Genomic DNA, 14898 nt, shown 5'->3' with positions numbered 1-14898 from the left:
GACTGTAGGTGAAATTGCAAGAATCCTGAGGTCACTGGCTCAAAAGGGGGGTTAAGAATTTCTGTGGCTTGTGCCAACTTTTTAGACATATGAGATGTTTGCGTTTGTTTTCCCAAAGTGTTACATTCGATAGCTCAGTTGGTAGAGCGGAGGACTGTAGGTGAGATCACAGCAATCCATAGGTCGCTGGTTCAAATCTGGCTCGAAGGAGGGTAGCTTTTCCTGTGGTTTGCGCCAACTTTTTCGAAAGTGCAGATTGATTTGTGCTTGCCCAAAAGATTATGTTTCTCTGAGAGTGCCAAATCCTTCAACTGTCACCTTCGATAGCTCAGTTGGTAGAGCAAAAGGACTGTAGGTGAAATTGCAAGAATCCTGAGGTCACTGGCTCAAAGGGGGTAAGAATTTCTGTGGCTTGTGCCAACTTTTTGGACATATGAGATGTTTGCGTTGTGTTTTCCCAAAAGTGTTACATTCCCTGACCGGGAATCGAACCCAGGCCGCGGCGGTGAGAGCGCCGAATCCTAACCACTAGACCACCAGGGACAGGTCTGAAACCCAACTCCATGAAGGGGCTAAACAACATTAATTTCCCTCTGCTCTCTTTTTCACTATCTCCATATGCAACTACTTTCCAGCTGAGGGGATGTAGCTCAGTGGTAGAGCGCATGCTTTGCATGTATGAGGCCCTGGGTTCAATCCCCAGCATCTCCATGGATCAGCCAATCTCTGCATGTCAAGCTATAAAAGGGCAGCTGTGATTCAGAATCACTTCTGACCCTCCATATTGAATCTAACGGATCGGCATCGCTTTTTAACTGTCACCTTCGATAGCTCAGTTGGTAGAGCGGAGGACTGTAGGTGAAATTGCAGCAATCCTTAGGTCGCTGGTTCAAATCCGGCTCGAAAGAAGGGTAGCTTTTCCTGTGGTTTGCGGCAGCTTTTTTACGAAAGTGCAGATTGATTTGTGCTTGCCCAAAAGATTATGTTTCTCTGAGAGTGCCAAATCCTTCAACTGTCACCTTCGATAGCTCAGTTGGTAGAGCAAAAGGACTGTAGGTGAAATTGCAAGAATCCTGAGGTCACTGGCTCAAAGGGGGTTAAGAATTTCTGTGGCTTGTGCCAACTTTTTAGACATATGAGATGTTTGCGTTGTGTTTTCCCAAAAGTGTTACATTCCCTGACCGGGAATCGAACCCAGGCCGCGGCGGTGAGAGCGCCGAATCCTAACCACTAGACCACCAGGGACAGGTCTGAAACCCAACTCCATGAAGGGGCTAAACAACATTAATTTCCCTCTGCTCTCTTTTTCACTATCTCCATATGCAACAACTTTCCAGCTGAGGGGATGTAGCTCAGTGGTAGAGCGCATGCTTTGCATGTATGAGGCCCTGGGTTCAATCCCCAGCATCTCCATGGATCAGCCAATCTCTGCATGTCAAGCTATAAAAGGGCAGCTGTGATTCAGCATCACTTCTGACCCTCCATATTGAATCTAAGGGATCGGCATTGCTTTTTAACTGTCACCTTCGATAGCTCAGTTGGTAGAGCGGAGGACTGTAGGTGAAATTGCAGCAATCCTTAGGTCGCTGGTTCAAATCCGGCTCGAAGGAGGGTAGCTTTTCCTGTGGTTTGCGCAGCTTTTTTACGAAAGTGCAGATTGATTTGTGCTTGCCCAAAAGATTATGTTTCTCTGAGAGTGCCAAATCCTTCAACTGTCACCTTCGATAGCTCAGTTGGTAGAGCAAAAGGACTGTAGGTGAAATTGCAAGAATCCTGAGGTCACTGGCTCAAAGGGGGGGTTAAGAATTTCTGTGGCTTGTGCCAACTTTTTAGACATATGAGATGTTTGCGTTGTGTTTTCCCAAAAGTGTTACATTCCCTGACCGGGAATCGAACCCGGGCCGCAGCGGTGAGAGCGCCGAATCCTAACCACTAGACCACCAGGGACAGGTCTGAAACCCAACTCCATGAAGGGGCTAAACAACATTAATTTCCCTCTGCTCTCTTTTTCACTATCTCCATATGCAACTACTTTCCAGCTGAGGGGATGTAGCTCAGTGGTAGAGCGCATGCTTTGCATGTATGAGGCCCTGGGTTCAATCCCCAGCATCTCCATGGATCAGCCAATCTCTGCATGTCAAGCTATAAAAGGGCAGCTGTGATTCAGCATCACTTCTGACCCTCCATATTGAATCTAAGGGATCGGCATTGCTTTTTAACTGTCACCTTCGATAGCTCAGTTGGTAGAGCGGAAGGACTGTAGGTGAAATTGCAGCAATCCTTGGGTCGCTGGTTCAAATCCGGCTCGGAGGGTAGCTTTTCCTGTGGTTTGCGGCAGCTTTTTACGAAAGTGCAGATTGATTTGTGCTTGCCCAAAAGATTATGTTTCTCTGAGAGTGCCAAATCCTTCAACTGTCACCTTCGATAGCTCAGTTGGTAGAGCAAAAGGACTGTAGGTGAAATTGCAAGAATCCTGAGGTCACAGGCTCAAAGGGGGGTAAGAATTTCTGTGGCTTGTGCCAACTTTTTAGACATATGAGATGTTTGCGTTGTGTTTTCCCAAAAGTGTTACATTCCCTGACCGGGAATCGAACCCAGGCCGCGGCGGTGAGAGCGCCGAATCCTAACCACTAGACCACCAGGGACAGGTCTGAAACCCAACTCCATGAAGGGGCTAAACAACATTAATTTCCCTCTGCTCTCTTTTTCACAATCTCCATATGCAACAATTTTCCAGCTGAGGGGATGTAGCTCAGTGGTAGAGCGCATGCTTTGCATGTATGAGGCCCTGGGTTCAATCCCCAGCATCTCCATGGATCAGCCAATCTCTGCATGTCAAGCTATAAAAGGGCAGCTGTGATTCAGCATCACTTCTGACCCTCCATATTGAATCTAAGGGATCGGCATTGCTTTTTAACTGTCACCTTCGATAGCTCAGTTGGTAGAGCGGAGGACTGTAGGTGAAATTGCAGCAATCCTTAGGTCGCTGGTTCAAATCCGGCTCGAAGGAGGGTAGCTTTTCCTGTGGTTTGCGGCAACTTTTTACGAAAGTGCAGATTGATTTGTGCTTGCCCAAAAGATTATGTTTCTCTGAGAGTGCCAAATCCTTCAACTGTCACCTTCGATAGCTCAGTTGGTAGAGCAAAAGGACTGTAGGTGAAATTGCAAGAATCCTGAGGTCACTGGCTCAAAGGGGGGTTAAGAATTTCTGTGGCTTGTGCCAACTTTTTAGACATATGAGATGTTTGCGTTGTGTTTTCCCAAAAGTGTTACATTCCCTGACCCGGGAATCGAACCCCGGCCGCGGCGGTGAGAGCGCCGAATCCTAACCACTAGACCACCAGGGACAGGTCTGAAACCCAACTCCATGAAGGGGCTAAACAACATTAATTTCCCTCTGCTCTCTTTTTCACTATCTCCATATGCAACTACTTTCCAGCTGAGGGGATGTAGCTCAGTGGTAGAGCGCATGCTTTGCATGTATGAGGCCCTGGGTTCAATCCCCAGCATCTCCATGGATCAGCCAATCTCTGCATGTCAAGCTATAAAAGGGCAGCTGTGATTCAGCATCACTTCTGACCCTCCATATTGAATCTAAGGGATCGGCATTGCTTTTTAACTGTCACCTTCGATAGCTCAGTTGGTAGAGCGGAGGACTGTAGGTGAAATTGCAGCAATCCTTAGGTCGCTGGTTCAAATCCGGCTCGAAGGAGGGTAGCTTTTCCTGTGGTTTGCGGCAGATTGATTTGTGCTTGCCCAAAAGATTATGTTTCTCTGAGAGTGCAAATCCTTCAATGTCACCTTCGATAGCTCAGTTGGTAGAGCAAAAGGACTGTAGGTGAAATTGCAAGAATCCTGAGGTCACTGGCTCAAAGGGGGTTAAGAATTTCTGTGGCTTGTGCCAACTTTTTAGACATATGAGATGTTTGCTTTTTAACTGTCACTTCGACTAGTTGGTAGAGCGGAGGACTGTAGGTGAAATTGCAGCAATCCTTAGGTCGCTGGTTCAAACCGGCTCGAAGGAGGGTAGCTTTTCCTGTGGTTTGCGGCAGCTTTTTTACGAAAGTGCAGATTGATTTGTGCTTGCCCAAAAGATTATGTTTCTCTGAGAGTGCCAAATCCTTCAACTGTCACCTTCGATAGCTCAGTTGGTAGAGCAAAAGGACTGTAGGTGAAATTGCAAGAATCCTGAGGTCACTGGCTCAAAGGGGGTTAAGAATTTCTGTGGCTTGTGCCAACTTTTTAGACATATGAGATGTTTGCGTTGTGTTTTCCCAAAAGTGTTACATTCCCTGACCGGGAATCGAACCCAGGCCGCGGCGGTGAGAGCGCCGAATCCTAACCACTAGACCACCAGGGACAGGTCTGAAACCCAACTCCATGAAGGGGCTAAACAACATTAATTTCCCTCTGCTCTCTTTTTCACTATCTCCATATGCAACTACTTTCCAGCTGAGGGGATGTAGCTCAGTGGTAGAGCGCATGCTTTGCATGTATGAGGCCCTGGGTTCAATCCCCAGCATCTCCATGGATCAGCCAATCTCTGCATGTCAAGCTATAAAAGGGCAGCTGTGATTCAGCATCACTTCTGACCCTCCATATTGAATCTAAGGGATCGGCATTGCTTTTTAACTGTCACCTTCGATAGCTCAGTTGGTAGAGCGGAGGACTGTAGGTGAAATTGCAGCAATCCTTAGGTCGCTGGTTCAAATCCGGCTCGAAGGAGGGTAGCTTTTCCTGTGGTTTGCGGCAGCTTTTTTACGAAAGTGCAGATTGATTTGTGCTTGCCCAAAAGATTATGTTTCTCTGAGAGTGCCAAATCCTTCAACTGTCACCTTCGATAGCTCAGTTGGTAGAGCAAAAGGACTGTAGGTGAAATTGCAAGAATCCTGAGGTCACTGGCTCAAAGGGGGTTAAGAATTTCTGTGGCTTGTGCCAACTTTTTAGACATATGAGATGTTTGCGTTGTGTTTTCCCAAAAGTGTTACATTCCCTGACCGGGAATCGAACCCGGGCCGCGGCGGTGAGAGCGCCGAATCCTAACCACTAGACCACCAGGGACAGGTCTGAAACCCAACTCCATGAAGGGGCTAAACAACATTAATTTCCCTCTGCTCTCTTTTTCACTATCTCCATATGCAACAACTTTCCAGCTGAGGGGATGTAGCTCAGTGGTAGAGCGCATGCTTTGCATGTATGAGGCCCTGGGTTCAATCCCCAGCATCTCCATGGATCAGCCAATCTCTGCATGTCAAGCTATAAAAGGGCAGCTGTGATTCAGCATCACTTCTGACCCTCCATATTGAATCTAAGGGATCGGCATTGCTTTTTAACTGTCACCTTCGATAGCTCAGTTGGTAGAGCGGAGGACTGTAGGTGAAATTGCAGCAATCCTTAGGTCGCTGGTTCAAATCCGGCTCGAAGGAGGGTAGCTTTTCCTGTGGTTTGCGGCAGCTTTTTTACGAAAGTGCAGATTGATTTGTGCTTGCCCAAAAGATTATGTTTCTCTGAGAGTGCCAAATCCTTCAACTGTCACCTTCGATAGCTCAGTTGGTAGAGCAAAAGGACTGTAGGTGAAATTGCAAGAATCCTGAGGTCACTGGCTCAAAGGGGGTTAAGAATTTCTGTGGCTTGTGCCAACTTTTTAGACATATGAGATGTTTGCGTTGTGTTTTCCCAAAAGTGTTACATTCCCTGACCGGGAATCGAACCCGGGCCGCGGCGGTGAGAGCGCCGAATCCTAACCACTAGACCACCAGGGACAGGTCTGAAACCCAACTCCATGAAGGGGCTAAACAACATTAATTTCCCTCTGCTCTCTTTTTCACTATCTCCATATGCAACTACTTTCCAGCTGAGGGGATGTAGCTCAGTGGTAGAGCGCATGCTTTGCATGTATGAGGCCCTGGGTTCAATCCCCAGCATCTCCATGGATCAGCCAATCTCTGCATGTCAAGCTATAAAAGGGCAGCTGTGATTCAGAATCACTTCTGACCCTCCATATTGAATCTAAGGGATCGGCATTGCTTTTTAACTGTCACCTTCGATAGCTCAGTTGGTAGAGCGGAGGACTGTAGGTGAAATTGCAGCAATCCTTAGGTCGCTGGTTCAAATCCGGCTCGAAGGAGGGTAGCTTTTCCTGTGGTTTGCGGCAGCTTTTTTACGAAAGTGCAGATTGATTTGTGCTTGCCCAAAAGATTATGTTTCTCTGAGAGTGCCAAATCCTTCAACTGTCACCTTCGATAGCTCAGTTGGTAGAGCAAAAGGACTGTAGGTGAAATTGCAAGAATCCTGAGGTCACTGGCTCAAAGGGGGTTAAGAATTTCTGTGGCTTGTGCCAACTTTTTAGACATATGAGATGTTTGCGTTGTGTTTTCCCAAAAGTGTTACATTCCCTGACCGGGAATCGAACCCGGGCCGCGGCGGTGAGAGCGCCGAATCCTAACCACTAGACCACCAGGGACAGGTCTGAAACCCAACTCCATGAAGGGGCTAAACAACATTAATTTCCCTCTGCTCTCTTTTTCACTATCTCCATATGCAACAACTTTCCAGCTGAGGGGATGTAGCTCAGTGGTAGAGCGCATGCTTTGCATGTATGAGGCCCTGGGTTCAATCCCCAGCATCTCCATGGATCAGCCAATCTCTGCATGTCAAGCTATAAAAGGGCAGCTGTGATTCAGCATCACTTCTGACCCTCCATATTGAATCTAAGGGATCGGCATTGCTTTTTAACTGTCACCTTCGATAGCTCAGTTGGTAGAGCGGAGGACTGTAGGTGAAATTGCAGCAATCCTTAGGTCGCTGGTTCAAATCCGGCTCGAAGGAGGGTAGCTTTTCCTGTGGTTTGCGGCAGCTTTTTTACGAAAGTGCAGATTGATTTGTGCTTGCCCAAAAGATTATGTTTCTCTGAGAGTGCCAAATCCTTCAACTGTCACCTTCGATAGCTCAGTTGGTAGAGCAAAAGGACTGTAGGTGAAATTGCAAGAATCCTGAGGTCACTGGCTCAAAGGGGGTTAAGAATTTCTGTGGCTTGTGCCAACTTTTTAGACATATGAGATGTTTGCGTTGTGTTTTCCCAAAAGTGTTACATTCCCTGACCGGGAATCGAACCCGGGCCGCGGCGGTGAGAGCGCCGAATCCTAACCACTAGACCACCAGGGACAGGTCTGAAACCCAACTCCATGAAGGGGCTAAACAACATTAATTTCCCTCTGCTCTCTTTTTCACTATCTCCATATGCAACAACTTTCCAGCTGAGGGGATGTAGCTCAGTGGTAGAGCGCATGCTTTGCATGTATGAGGCCCTGGGTTCAATCCCCAGCATCTCCATGGATCAGCCAATCTCTGCATGTCAAGCTATAAAAGGGCAGCTGTGATTCAGCATCACTTCTGACCCTCCATATTGAATCTAAGGGATCGGCATTGCTTTTTAACTGTCACCTTCGATAGCTCAGTTGGTAGAGCGGAGGACTGTAGGTGAAATTGCAGCAATCCTTAGGTCGCTGGTTCAAATCCGGCTCGAAGGAGGGTAGCTTTTCCTGTGGTTTGCGGCAGCTTTTTTACGAAAGTGCAGATTGATTTGTGCTTGCCCAAAAGATTATGTTTCTCTGAGAGTGCCAAATCCTTCAACTGTCACCTTCGATAGCTCAGTTGGTAGAGCAAAAGGACTGTAGGTGAAATTGCAAGAATCCTGAGGTCACTGGCTCAAAGGGGGGTTAAGAATTTCTGTGGCTTGTGCCAACTTTTTAGACATATGAGATGTTTGCGTTGTGTTTTCCCAAAAGTGTTACATTCCCTGACCGGGAATCGAACCCGGGCCGCGGCGGTGAGAGCGCCGAATCCTAACCACTAGACCACCAGGGACAGGTCTGAAACCCAACTCCATGAAGGGGCTAAACAACATTAATTTCCCTCTGCTCTCTTTTTCACTATCTCCATATGCAACTACTTTCCAGCTGAGGGGATGTAGCTCAGTGGTAGAGCGCATGCTTTGCATGTATGAGGCCCTGGGTTCAATCCCCAGCATCTCCATGGATCAGCCAATCTCTGCATGTCAAGCTATAAAAGGGCAGCTGTGATTCAGAATCACTTCTGACCCTCCATATTGAATCTAAGGGATCGGCATTGCTTTTTAACTGTCACCTTCGATAGCTCAGTTGGTAGAGCGGAGGACTGTAGGTGAAATTGCAGCAATCCTTAGGTCGCTGGTTCAAATCCGGCTCGAAGGAGGGTAGCTTTTCCTGTGGTTTGCGGCAGCTTTTTTACGAAAGTGCAGATTGATTTGTGCTTGCCCAAAAGATTATGTTTCTCTGAGAGTGCCAAATCCTTCAACTGTCACCTTCGATAGCTCAGTTGGTAGAGCAAAAGGACTGTAGGTGAAATTGCAAGAATCCTGAGGTCACTGGCTCAAAGGGGGTTAAGAATTTCTGTGGCTTGTGCCAACTTTTTAGACATATGAGATGTTTGCGTTGTGTTTTCCCAAAAGTGTTACATTCCCTGACCGGGAATCGAACCCGGGCCGCGGCGGTGAGAGCGCCGAATCCTAACCACTAGACCACCAGGGACAGGTCTGAAACCCAACTCCATGAAGGGGCTAAACAACATTAATTTCCCTCTGCTCTCTTTTTCACTATCTCCATATGCAACTACTTTCCAGCTGAGGGGATGTAGCTCAGTGGTAGAGCGCATGCTTTGCATGTATGAGGCCCTGGGTTCAATCCCCAGCATCTCCATGGATCAGCCAATCTCTGCATGTCAAGCTATAAAAGGGCAGCTGTGATTCAGCATCACTTCTGACCCTCCATATTGAATCTAAGGGATCGGCATTGCTTTTTAACTGTCACCTTCGATAGCTCAGTTGGTAGAGCGGAGGACTGTAGGTGAAATTGCAGCAATCCTTAGGTCGCTGGTTCAAATCCGGCTCGAAGGAGGGTAGCTTTTCCTGTGGTTTGCGGCAGCTTTTTTACGAAAGTGCAGATTGATTTGTGCTTGCCCAAAAGATTATGTTTCTCTGAGAGTGCCAAATCCTTCAACTGTCACCTTCGATAGCTCAGTTGGTAGAGCAAAAGGACTGTAGGTGAAATTGCAAGAATCCTGAGGTCACTGGCTCAAAGGGGGTTAAGAATTTCTGTGGCTTGTGCCAACTTTTTGGACATATGAGATGTTTGCGTTGTGTTTTCCCAAAAGTGTTACATTCCCTGACCGGGAATCGAACCCAGGCCGCGGCGGTGAGAGCGCCGAATCCTAACCACTAGACCACCAGGGACAGGTCTGAAACCCAACTCCATGAAGGGGCTAAACAACATTAATTTCCCTCTGCTCTCTTTTTCACTATCTCCATATGCAACAACTTTCCAGCTGAGGGGATGTAGCTCAGTGGTAGAGCGCATGCTTTGCATGTATGAGGCCCTGGGTTCAATCCCCAGCATCTCCATGGATCAGCCAATCTCTGCATGTCAAGCTATAAAAGGGCAGCTGTGATTCAGCATCACTTCTGACCCTCCATATTGAATCTAAGGGATCGGCATTGCTTTTTAACTGTCACCTTCGATAGCTCAGTTGGTAGAGCGGAGGACTGTAGGTGAAATTGCAGCAATCCTTAGGTCGCTGGTTCAAATCCGGCTCGAAGGAGGGTAGCTTTTCCTGTGGTTTGCGGCAGCTTTTTTACGAAAGTGCAGATTGATTTGTGCTTGCCCAAAAGATTATGTTTCTCTGAGAGTGCCAAATCCTTCAACTGTCACCTTCGATAGCTCAGTTGGTAGAGCAAAAGGACTGTAGGTGAAATTGCAAGAATCCTGAGGTCACTGGCTCAAAGGGGGTTAAGAATTTCTGTGGCTTGTGCCAACTTTTTAGACATATGAGATGTTTGCGTTGTGTTTTCCCAAAAGTGTTACATTCCCTGACCGGGAATCGAACCCAGGCCGCGGCGGTGAGAGCGCCGAATCCTAACCACTAGACCACCAGGGACAGGTCTGAAACCCAACTCCATGAAGGGGCTAAACAACATTAATTTCCCTCTGCTCTCTTTTTCACTATCTCCATATGCAACTACTTTCCAGCTGAGGGGATGTAGCTCAGTGGTAGAGCGCATGCTTTGCATGTATGAGGCCCTGGGTTCAATCCCCAGCATCTCCATGGATCAGCCAATCTCTGCATGTCAAGCTATAAAAGGGCAGCTGTGATTCAGCATCACTTCTGACCCTCCATATTGAATCTAAGGGATCGGCATTGCTTTTTAACTGTCACCTTCGATAGCTCAGTTGGTAGAGCGGAGGACTGTAGGTGAAATTGCAGCAATCCTTAGGTCGCTGGTTCAAATCCGGCTCGAAGGAGGGTAGCTTTTCCTGTGGTTTGCGGCAGCTTTTTTATGAAAGTGCAGATTGATTTGTGCTTGCCCAAAAGATTATGTTTCTCTGAGAGTGCCAAATCCTTCAACTGTCACCTTCGATAGCTCAGTTGGTAGAGCAAAAGGACTGTAGGTGAAATTGCAAGAATCCTGAGGTCACTGGCTCAAAGGGGGTTAAGAATTTCTGTGGCTTGTGCCAACTTTTTTAGACATATGAGATGTTTGCGTTGTGTTTTCCCAAAAGTGTTACATTCCCTGACCGGGAATCGAACCCAGGCCGCGGCGGTGAGAGCGCCGAATCCTAACCACTAGACCACCAGGGACAGGTCTGAAACCCAACTCCATGAAGGGGCTAAACAACATTAATTTCCCTCTGCTCTCTTTTTCACTATCTCCATATGCAACAACTTTCCAGCTGAGGGGATGTAGCTCAGTGGTAGAGCGCATGCTTTGCATGTATGAGGCCCTGGGTTCAATCCCCAGCATCTCCATGGATCAGCCAATCTCTGCATGTCAAGCTATAAAAGGGCAGCTGTGATTCAGCATCACTTCTGACCCTCCATATTGAATCTAAGGGATCGGCATTGCTTTTTAACTGTCACCTTCGATAGCTCAGTTGGTAGAGCGGAGGACTGTAGGTGAAATTGCAGCAATCCTTAGGTCGCTGGTTCAAATCCGGCTCGAAGGAGGGTAGCTTTTCCTGTGGTTTGCGGCAGCTTTTTTACGAAAGTGCAGATTGATTTGTGCTTGCCCAAAAGATTATGTTTCTCTGAGAGTGCCAAATCCTTCAACTGTCACCTTCGATAGCTCAGTTGGTAGAGCAAAAGGACTGTAGGTGAAATTGCAAGAATCCTGAGGTCACTGGCTCAAAGGGGGTTAAGAATTTCTGTGGCTTGTGCCAACTTTTTAGACATATGAGATGTTTGCGTTGTGTTTTCCCAAAAGTGTTACATTCCCTGACCGGGAATCGAACCCAGGCCGCGGCGGTGAGAGCGCCGAATCCTAACCACTAGACCACCAGGGACAGGTCTGAAACCCAACTCCATGAAGGGGCTAAACAACATTAATTTCCCTCTGCTCTCTTTTTCACTATCTCCATATGCAACTACTTTCCAGCTGAGGGGATGTAGCTCAGTGGTAGAGCGCATGCTTTGCATGTATGAGGCCCTGGGTTCAATCCCCAGCATCTCCATGGATCAGCCAATCTCTGCATGTCAAGCTATAAAAGGGCAGCTGTGATTCAGCATCACTTCTGACCCTCCATATTGAATCTAAGGGATCGGCATTGCTTTTTAACTGTCACCTTCGATAGCTCAGTTGGTAGAGCGGAGGACTGTAGGTGAAATTGCAGCAATCCTTAGGTCGCTGGTTCAAATCCGGCTCGAAGGAGGGTAGCTTTTCCTGTGGTTTGCGGCAGCTTTTTTACGAAAGTGCAGATTGATTTGTGCTTGCCCAAAAGATTATGTTTCTCTGAGAGTGCCAAATCCTTCAACTGTCACCTTCGATAGCTCAGTTGGTAGAGCAAAAGGACTGTAGGTGAAATTGCAAGAATCCTGAGGTCACTGGCTCAAAGGGGGTTAAGAATTTCTGTGGCTTGTGCCAACTTTTTTAGACATATGAGATGTTTGCGTTGTGTTTTCCCAAAAGTGTTACATTCCCTGACCGGGAATCGAACCCGGGCCGCGGCGGTGAGAGCGCCGAATCCTAACCACTAGACCACCAGGGACAGGTCTGAAACCCAACTCCATGAAGGGGCTAAACAACATTAATTTCCCTCTGCTCTCTTTTTCACTATCTCCATATGCAACTACTTTCCAGCTGAGGGGATGTAGCTCAGTGGTAGAGCGCATGCTTTGCATGTATGAGGCCCTGGGTTCAATCCCCAGCATCTCCATGGATCAGCCAATCTCTGCATGTCAAGCTATAAAAGGGCAGCTGTGATTCAGAATCACTTCTGACCCTCCATATTGAATCTAAGGGATCGGCATTGCTTTTTAACTGTCACCTTCGATAGCTCAGTTGGTAGAGCGGAGGACTGTAGGTGAAATTGCAGCAATCCTTAGGTCGCTGGTTCAAATCCGGCTCGAAGGAGGGTAGCTTTTCCTGTGGTTTGCGGCAGCTTTTTTACGAAAGTGCAGATTGATTTGTGCTTGCCCAAAAGATTATGTTTCTCTGAGAGTGCCAAATCCTTCAACTGTCACCTTCGATAGCTCAGTTGGTAGAGCAAAAGGACTGTAGGTGAAATTGCAAGAATCCTGAGGTCACTGGCTCAAAGGGGGTTAAGAATTTCTGTGGCTTGTGCCAACTTTTTAGACATATGAGATGTTTGCGTTGTGTTTTCCCAAAAGTGTTACATTCCCTGACCGGGAATCGAACCCAGGCCGCGGCGGTGAGAGCGCCGAATCCTAACCACTAGACCACCAGGGACAGGTCTGAAACCCAACTCCATGAAGGGGCTAAACAACATTAATTTCCCTCTGCTCTCTTTTTCACTATCTCCATATGCAACAACTTTCCAGCTGAGGGGATGTAGCTCAGTGGTAGAGCGCATGCTTTGCATGTATGAGGCCCTGGGTTCAATCCCCAGCATCTCCATGGATCAGCCAATCTCTGCATGTCAAGCTATAAAAGGGCAGCTGTGATTCAGAATCACTTCTGACCCTCCATATTGAATCTAAGGGATCGGCATTGCTTTTTAACTGTCACCTTCGATAGCTCAGTTGGTAGAGCGGAGGACTGTAGGTGAAATTGCAGCAATCCTTAGGTCGCTGGTTCAAATCCGGCTCGAAGGAGGGTAGCTTTTCCTGTGGTTTGCGGCAGCTTTTTTACGAAAGTGCAGATTGATTTGTGCTTGCCCAAAAGATTATGTTTCTCTGAGAGTGCCAAATCCTTCAACTGTCACCTTCGATAGCTCAGTTGGTAGAGCAAAAGGACTGTAGGTGAAATTGCAAGAATCCTGAGGTCACTGGCTCAAAGGGGGTTAAGAATTTCTGTGGCTTGTGCCAACTTTTTAGACATATGAGATGTTTGCGTTGTGTTTTCCCAAAAGTGTTACATTCCCTGACCGGGAATCGAACCCGGGCCGCGGCGGTGAGAGCGCCGAATCCTAACCACTAGACCACCAGGGACAGGTCTGAAACCCAACTCCATGAAGGGGCTAAACAACATTAATTTCCCTCTGCTCTCTTTTTCACTATCTCCATATGCAACTACTTTCCAGCTGAGGGGATGTAGCTCAGTGGTAGAGCGCATGCTTTGCATGTATGAGGCCCTGGGTTCAATCCCCAGCATCTCCATGGATCAGCCAATCTCTGCATGTCAAGCTATAAAAGGGCAGCTGTGATTCAGAATCACTTCTGACCCTCCATATTGAATCTAAGGGATCGGCATTGCTTTTTAACTGTCACCTTCGATAGCTCAGTTGGTAGAGCGGAGGACTGTAGGTGAAATTGCAGCAATCCTTAGGTCGCTGGTTCAAATCCGGCTCGAAGGAGGGTAGCTTTTCCTGTGGTTTGCGGCAGCTTTTTTATGAAAGTGCAGATTGATTTGTGCTTGCCCAAAAGATTATGTTTCTCTGAGAGTGCCAAATCCTTCAACTGTCACCTTCGATAGCTCAGTTGGTAGAGCAAAAGGACTGTAGGTGAAATTGCAAGAATCCTGAGGTCACTGGCTCAAAGGGGGTTAAGAATTTCTGTGGCTTGTGCCAACTTTTTTAGACATATGAGATGTTTGCGTTGTGTTTTCCCAAAAGTGTTACATTCCCTGACCGGGAATCGAACCCAGGCCGCGGCGGTGAGAGCGCCGAATCCTAACCACTAGACCACCAGGGACAGGTCTGAAACCCAACTCCATGAAGGGGCTAAACAACATTAATTTCCCTCTGCTCTCTTTTTCACTATCTCCATATGCAACTACTTTCCAGCTGAGGGGATGTAGCTCAGTGGTAGAGCGCATGCTTTGCATGTATGAGGCCCTGGGTTCAATCCCCAGCATCTCCATGGATCAGCCAATCTCTGCATGTCAAGCTATAAAAGGGCAGCTGTGATTCAGCATCACTTCTGACCCTCCATATTGAATCTAAGGGATCGGCATTGCTTTTTAACTGTCACCTTCGATAGCTCAGTTGGTAGAGCGGAGGACTGTAGGTGAAATTGCAGCAATCCTTAGGTCGCTGGTTCAAATCCGGCTCGAAGGAGGGTAGCTTTTCCTGTGGTTTGCGGCAGCTTTTTTACGAAAGTGCAGATTGATTTGTGCTTGCCCAAAAGATTATGTTTCTCTGAGAGTGCCAAATCCTTCAACTGTCACCTTCGATAGCTCAGTTGGTAGAGCAAAAGGACTGTAGGTGAAATTGCAAGAATCCTGAGGTCACTGGCTCAAAGGGGGTTAAGAATTTCTGTGGCTTGTGCCAACTTTTTTAGACATATGAGATGTTTGCGTTGTGTTTTCCCAAAAGTGTTACATTCCCTGACCGGGAATCGAACCCAGGCCGCGGCGGTGAGAGCGCCGAATCCTAACCACTAGACCACCAGGGACAGGTCTGAAACCCAACT

At 47.4% G+C, this 14898-nt stretch overlaps 61 non-coding genes across 61 annotated transcripts; 40 read left to right on the top strand and 21 right to left on the bottom strand.

Annotated features, from left to right (window-relative positions):
• Positions 1–471: 471 nt before the first annotated feature.
• On the bottom strand, positions 472–543 carry trnae-cuc. The gene has a single exon. It is a non-coding gene; the product is annotated as a tRNA-Glu (tRNA).
• A 96-nt stretch (positions 544–639) lies between these two features.
• On the top strand, positions 640–711 carry trnaa-ugc. The gene has a single exon. It is a non-coding gene; the product is annotated as a tRNA-Ala (tRNA).
• A 110-nt stretch (positions 712–821) lies between these two features.
• trnay-gua lies at positions 822–908 on the top strand. Its single transcript is given in 2 exon segments — positions 822–858; positions 873–908. It is a non-coding gene; the product is annotated as a tRNA-Tyr (tRNA).
• A 265-nt stretch (positions 909–1173) lies between these two features.
• On the bottom strand, positions 1174–1245 carry trnae-cuc. Its single transcript has one exon. It is a non-coding gene; the product is annotated as a tRNA-Glu (tRNA).
• A 96-nt stretch (positions 1246–1341) lies between these two features.
• On the top strand, positions 1342–1413 carry trnaa-ugc. The gene has a single exon. It is a non-coding gene; the product is annotated as a tRNA-Ala (tRNA).
• Positions 1414–1523: 110 nt separating this feature from the next.
• trnay-gua lies at positions 1524–1610 on the top strand. The gene is given in 2 exon segments: positions 1524–1560; positions 1575–1610. It is a non-coding gene; the product is annotated as a tRNA-Tyr (tRNA).
• A 265-nt stretch (positions 1611–1875) lies between these two features.
• On the bottom strand, positions 1876–1947 carry trnae-cuc. Its single transcript has one exon. It is a non-coding gene; the product is annotated as a tRNA-Glu (tRNA).
• A 96-nt stretch (positions 1948–2043) lies between these two features.
• On the top strand, positions 2044–2115 carry trnaa-ugc. The gene has a single exon. It is a non-coding gene; the product is annotated as a tRNA-Ala (tRNA).
• A 110-nt stretch (positions 2116–2225) lies between these two features.
• On the top strand, positions 2226–2313 carry trnay-gua. The gene is given in 2 exon segments: positions 2226–2263; positions 2278–2313. It is a non-coding gene; the product is annotated as a tRNA-Tyr (tRNA).
• A 260-nt stretch (positions 2314–2573) lies between these two features.
• On the bottom strand, positions 2574–2645 carry trnae-cuc. The gene has a single exon. It is a non-coding gene; the product is annotated as a tRNA-Glu (tRNA).
• A 96-nt stretch (positions 2646–2741) lies between these two features.
• Positions 2742–2813, top strand: trnaa-ugc. The gene has a single exon. It is a non-coding gene; the product is annotated as a tRNA-Ala (tRNA).
• Positions 2814–2923: 110 nt separating this feature from the next.
• On the top strand, positions 2924–3010 carry trnay-gua. The gene is given in 2 exon segments: positions 2924–2960; positions 2975–3010. It is a non-coding gene; the product is annotated as a tRNA-Tyr (tRNA).
• Positions 3011–3274: 264 nt separating this feature from the next.
• On the bottom strand, positions 3275–3347 carry trnae-cuc. Its single transcript has one exon. It is a non-coding gene; the product is annotated as a tRNA-Glu (tRNA).
• A 96-nt stretch (positions 3348–3443) lies between these two features.
• On the top strand, positions 3444–3515 carry trnaa-ugc. The gene has a single exon. It is a non-coding gene; the product is annotated as a tRNA-Ala (tRNA).
• Positions 3516–3625: 110 nt separating this feature from the next.
• trnay-gua lies at positions 3626–3712 on the top strand. The gene is given in 2 exon segments: positions 3626–3662; positions 3677–3712. It is a non-coding gene; the product is annotated as a tRNA-Tyr (tRNA).
• Positions 3713–4288: 576 nt separating this feature from the next.
• trnae-cuc lies at positions 4289–4360 on the bottom strand. Its single transcript has one exon. It is a non-coding gene; the product is annotated as a tRNA-Glu (tRNA).
• Positions 4361–4456: 96 nt separating this feature from the next.
• Positions 4457–4528, top strand: trnaa-ugc. The gene has a single exon. It is a non-coding gene; the product is annotated as a tRNA-Ala (tRNA).
• A 110-nt stretch (positions 4529–4638) lies between these two features.
• trnay-gua lies at positions 4639–4725 on the top strand. The gene is given in 2 exon segments: positions 4639–4675; positions 4690–4725. It is a non-coding gene; the product is annotated as a tRNA-Tyr (tRNA).
• A 264-nt stretch (positions 4726–4989) lies between these two features.
• On the bottom strand, positions 4990–5061 carry trnae-cuc. Its single transcript has one exon. It is a non-coding gene; the product is annotated as a tRNA-Glu (tRNA).
• Positions 5062–5157: 96 nt separating this feature from the next.
• Positions 5158–5229, top strand: trnaa-ugc. Its single transcript has one exon. It is a non-coding gene; the product is annotated as a tRNA-Ala (tRNA).
• Positions 5230–5339: 110 nt separating this feature from the next.
• trnay-gua lies at positions 5340–5426 on the top strand. The gene is given in 2 exon segments: positions 5340–5376; positions 5391–5426. It is a non-coding gene; the product is annotated as a tRNA-Tyr (tRNA).
• A 264-nt stretch (positions 5427–5690) lies between these two features.
• Positions 5691–5762, bottom strand: trnae-cuc. Its single transcript has one exon. It is a non-coding gene; the product is annotated as a tRNA-Glu (tRNA).
• Positions 5763–5858: 96 nt separating this feature from the next.
• Positions 5859–5930, top strand: trnaa-ugc. The gene has a single exon. It is a non-coding gene; the product is annotated as a tRNA-Ala (tRNA).
• Positions 5931–6040: 110 nt separating this feature from the next.
• Positions 6041–6127, top strand: trnay-gua. Its single transcript is given in 2 exon segments — positions 6041–6077; positions 6092–6127. It is a non-coding gene; the product is annotated as a tRNA-Tyr (tRNA).
• A 264-nt stretch (positions 6128–6391) lies between these two features.
• Positions 6392–6463, bottom strand: trnae-cuc. The gene has a single exon. It is a non-coding gene; the product is annotated as a tRNA-Glu (tRNA).
• Positions 6464–6559: 96 nt separating this feature from the next.
• On the top strand, positions 6560–6631 carry trnaa-ugc. Its single transcript has one exon. It is a non-coding gene; the product is annotated as a tRNA-Ala (tRNA).
• Positions 6632–6741: 110 nt separating this feature from the next.
• On the top strand, positions 6742–6828 carry trnay-gua. The gene is given in 2 exon segments: positions 6742–6778; positions 6793–6828. It is a non-coding gene; the product is annotated as a tRNA-Tyr (tRNA).
• Positions 6829–7092: 264 nt separating this feature from the next.
• Positions 7093–7164, bottom strand: trnae-cuc. The gene has a single exon. It is a non-coding gene; the product is annotated as a tRNA-Glu (tRNA).
• Positions 7165–7260: 96 nt separating this feature from the next.
• Positions 7261–7332, top strand: trnaa-ugc. The gene has a single exon. It is a non-coding gene; the product is annotated as a tRNA-Ala (tRNA).
• A 110-nt stretch (positions 7333–7442) lies between these two features.
• trnay-gua lies at positions 7443–7529 on the top strand. The gene is given in 2 exon segments: positions 7443–7479; positions 7494–7529. It is a non-coding gene; the product is annotated as a tRNA-Tyr (tRNA).
• A 265-nt stretch (positions 7530–7794) lies between these two features.
• Positions 7795–7866, bottom strand: trnae-cuc. The gene has a single exon. It is a non-coding gene; the product is annotated as a tRNA-Glu (tRNA).
• Positions 7867–7962: 96 nt separating this feature from the next.
• Positions 7963–8034, top strand: trnaa-ugc. The gene has a single exon. It is a non-coding gene; the product is annotated as a tRNA-Ala (tRNA).
• Positions 8035–8144: 110 nt separating this feature from the next.
• On the top strand, positions 8145–8231 carry trnay-gua. Its single transcript is given in 2 exon segments — positions 8145–8181; positions 8196–8231. It is a non-coding gene; the product is annotated as a tRNA-Tyr (tRNA).
• Positions 8232–8495: 264 nt separating this feature from the next.
• trnae-cuc lies at positions 8496–8567 on the bottom strand. The gene has a single exon. It is a non-coding gene; the product is annotated as a tRNA-Glu (tRNA).
• Positions 8568–8663: 96 nt separating this feature from the next.
• Positions 8664–8735, top strand: trnaa-ugc. Its single transcript has one exon. It is a non-coding gene; the product is annotated as a tRNA-Ala (tRNA).
• A 110-nt stretch (positions 8736–8845) lies between these two features.
• Positions 8846–8932, top strand: trnay-gua. Its single transcript is given in 2 exon segments — positions 8846–8882; positions 8897–8932. It is a non-coding gene; the product is annotated as a tRNA-Tyr (tRNA).
• A 264-nt stretch (positions 8933–9196) lies between these two features.
• Positions 9197–9268, bottom strand: trnae-cuc. The gene has a single exon. It is a non-coding gene; the product is annotated as a tRNA-Glu (tRNA).
• A 96-nt stretch (positions 9269–9364) lies between these two features.
• On the top strand, positions 9365–9436 carry trnaa-ugc. The gene has a single exon. It is a non-coding gene; the product is annotated as a tRNA-Ala (tRNA).
• Positions 9437–9546: 110 nt separating this feature from the next.
• Positions 9547–9633, top strand: trnay-gua. Its single transcript is given in 2 exon segments — positions 9547–9583; positions 9598–9633. It is a non-coding gene; the product is annotated as a tRNA-Tyr (tRNA).
• A 264-nt stretch (positions 9634–9897) lies between these two features.
• trnae-cuc lies at positions 9898–9969 on the bottom strand. Its single transcript has one exon. It is a non-coding gene; the product is annotated as a tRNA-Glu (tRNA).
• A 96-nt stretch (positions 9970–10065) lies between these two features.
• trnaa-ugc lies at positions 10066–10137 on the top strand. Its single transcript has one exon. It is a non-coding gene; the product is annotated as a tRNA-Ala (tRNA).
• Positions 10138–10247: 110 nt separating this feature from the next.
• Positions 10248–10334, top strand: trnay-gua. The gene is given in 2 exon segments: positions 10248–10284; positions 10299–10334. It is a non-coding gene; the product is annotated as a tRNA-Tyr (tRNA).
• A 265-nt stretch (positions 10335–10599) lies between these two features.
• On the bottom strand, positions 10600–10671 carry trnae-cuc. The gene has a single exon. It is a non-coding gene; the product is annotated as a tRNA-Glu (tRNA).
• Positions 10672–10767: 96 nt separating this feature from the next.
• Positions 10768–10839, top strand: trnaa-ugc. Its single transcript has one exon. It is a non-coding gene; the product is annotated as a tRNA-Ala (tRNA).
• A 110-nt stretch (positions 10840–10949) lies between these two features.
• Positions 10950–11036, top strand: trnay-gua. Its single transcript is given in 2 exon segments — positions 10950–10986; positions 11001–11036. It is a non-coding gene; the product is annotated as a tRNA-Tyr (tRNA).
• A 264-nt stretch (positions 11037–11300) lies between these two features.
• Positions 11301–11372, bottom strand: trnae-cuc. Its single transcript has one exon. It is a non-coding gene; the product is annotated as a tRNA-Glu (tRNA).
• Positions 11373–11468: 96 nt separating this feature from the next.
• On the top strand, positions 11469–11540 carry trnaa-ugc. The gene has a single exon. It is a non-coding gene; the product is annotated as a tRNA-Ala (tRNA).
• Positions 11541–11650: 110 nt separating this feature from the next.
• Positions 11651–11737, top strand: trnay-gua. Its single transcript is given in 2 exon segments — positions 11651–11687; positions 11702–11737. It is a non-coding gene; the product is annotated as a tRNA-Tyr (tRNA).
• Positions 11738–12002: 265 nt separating this feature from the next.
• Positions 12003–12074, bottom strand: trnae-cuc. Its single transcript has one exon. It is a non-coding gene; the product is annotated as a tRNA-Glu (tRNA).
• A 96-nt stretch (positions 12075–12170) lies between these two features.
• trnaa-ugc lies at positions 12171–12242 on the top strand. The gene has a single exon. It is a non-coding gene; the product is annotated as a tRNA-Ala (tRNA).
• Positions 12243–12352: 110 nt separating this feature from the next.
• trnay-gua lies at positions 12353–12439 on the top strand. The gene is given in 2 exon segments: positions 12353–12389; positions 12404–12439. It is a non-coding gene; the product is annotated as a tRNA-Tyr (tRNA).
• Positions 12440–12703: 264 nt separating this feature from the next.
• trnae-cuc lies at positions 12704–12775 on the bottom strand. Its single transcript has one exon. It is a non-coding gene; the product is annotated as a tRNA-Glu (tRNA).
• Positions 12776–12871: 96 nt separating this feature from the next.
• trnaa-ugc lies at positions 12872–12943 on the top strand. The gene has a single exon. It is a non-coding gene; the product is annotated as a tRNA-Ala (tRNA).
• Positions 12944–13053: 110 nt separating this feature from the next.
• Positions 13054–13140, top strand: trnay-gua. Its single transcript is given in 2 exon segments — positions 13054–13090; positions 13105–13140. It is a non-coding gene; the product is annotated as a tRNA-Tyr (tRNA).
• A 264-nt stretch (positions 13141–13404) lies between these two features.
• trnae-cuc lies at positions 13405–13476 on the bottom strand. Its single transcript has one exon. It is a non-coding gene; the product is annotated as a tRNA-Glu (tRNA).
• A 96-nt stretch (positions 13477–13572) lies between these two features.
• Positions 13573–13644, top strand: trnaa-ugc. The gene has a single exon. It is a non-coding gene; the product is annotated as a tRNA-Ala (tRNA).
• A 110-nt stretch (positions 13645–13754) lies between these two features.
• On the top strand, positions 13755–13841 carry trnay-gua. The gene is given in 2 exon segments: positions 13755–13791; positions 13806–13841. It is a non-coding gene; the product is annotated as a tRNA-Tyr (tRNA).
• Positions 13842–14106: 265 nt separating this feature from the next.
• trnae-cuc lies at positions 14107–14178 on the bottom strand. Its single transcript has one exon. It is a non-coding gene; the product is annotated as a tRNA-Glu (tRNA).
• Positions 14179–14274: 96 nt separating this feature from the next.
• Positions 14275–14346, top strand: trnaa-ugc. Its single transcript has one exon. It is a non-coding gene; the product is annotated as a tRNA-Ala (tRNA).
• Positions 14347–14456: 110 nt separating this feature from the next.
• trnay-gua lies at positions 14457–14543 on the top strand. Its single transcript is given in 2 exon segments — positions 14457–14493; positions 14508–14543. It is a non-coding gene; the product is annotated as a tRNA-Tyr (tRNA).
• Positions 14544–14808: 265 nt separating this feature from the next.
• Positions 14809–14880, bottom strand: trnae-cuc. Its single transcript has one exon. It is a non-coding gene; the product is annotated as a tRNA-Glu (tRNA).
• Positions 14881–14898: the final 18 nt, after the last annotated feature.

Source organism: Coregonus clupeaformis, chromosome 14 (genome assembly GCF_020615455.1).
Source record: "Coregonus clupeaformis isolate EN_2021a chromosome 14, ASM2061545v1, whole genome shotgun sequence".
NCBI lineage: Eukaryota > Metazoa > Chordata > Actinopteri > Salmoniformes > Salmonidae > Coregonus > Coregonus clupeaformis.
This window is presented reverse-complemented; position numbering and strand designations above follow the sequence as displayed.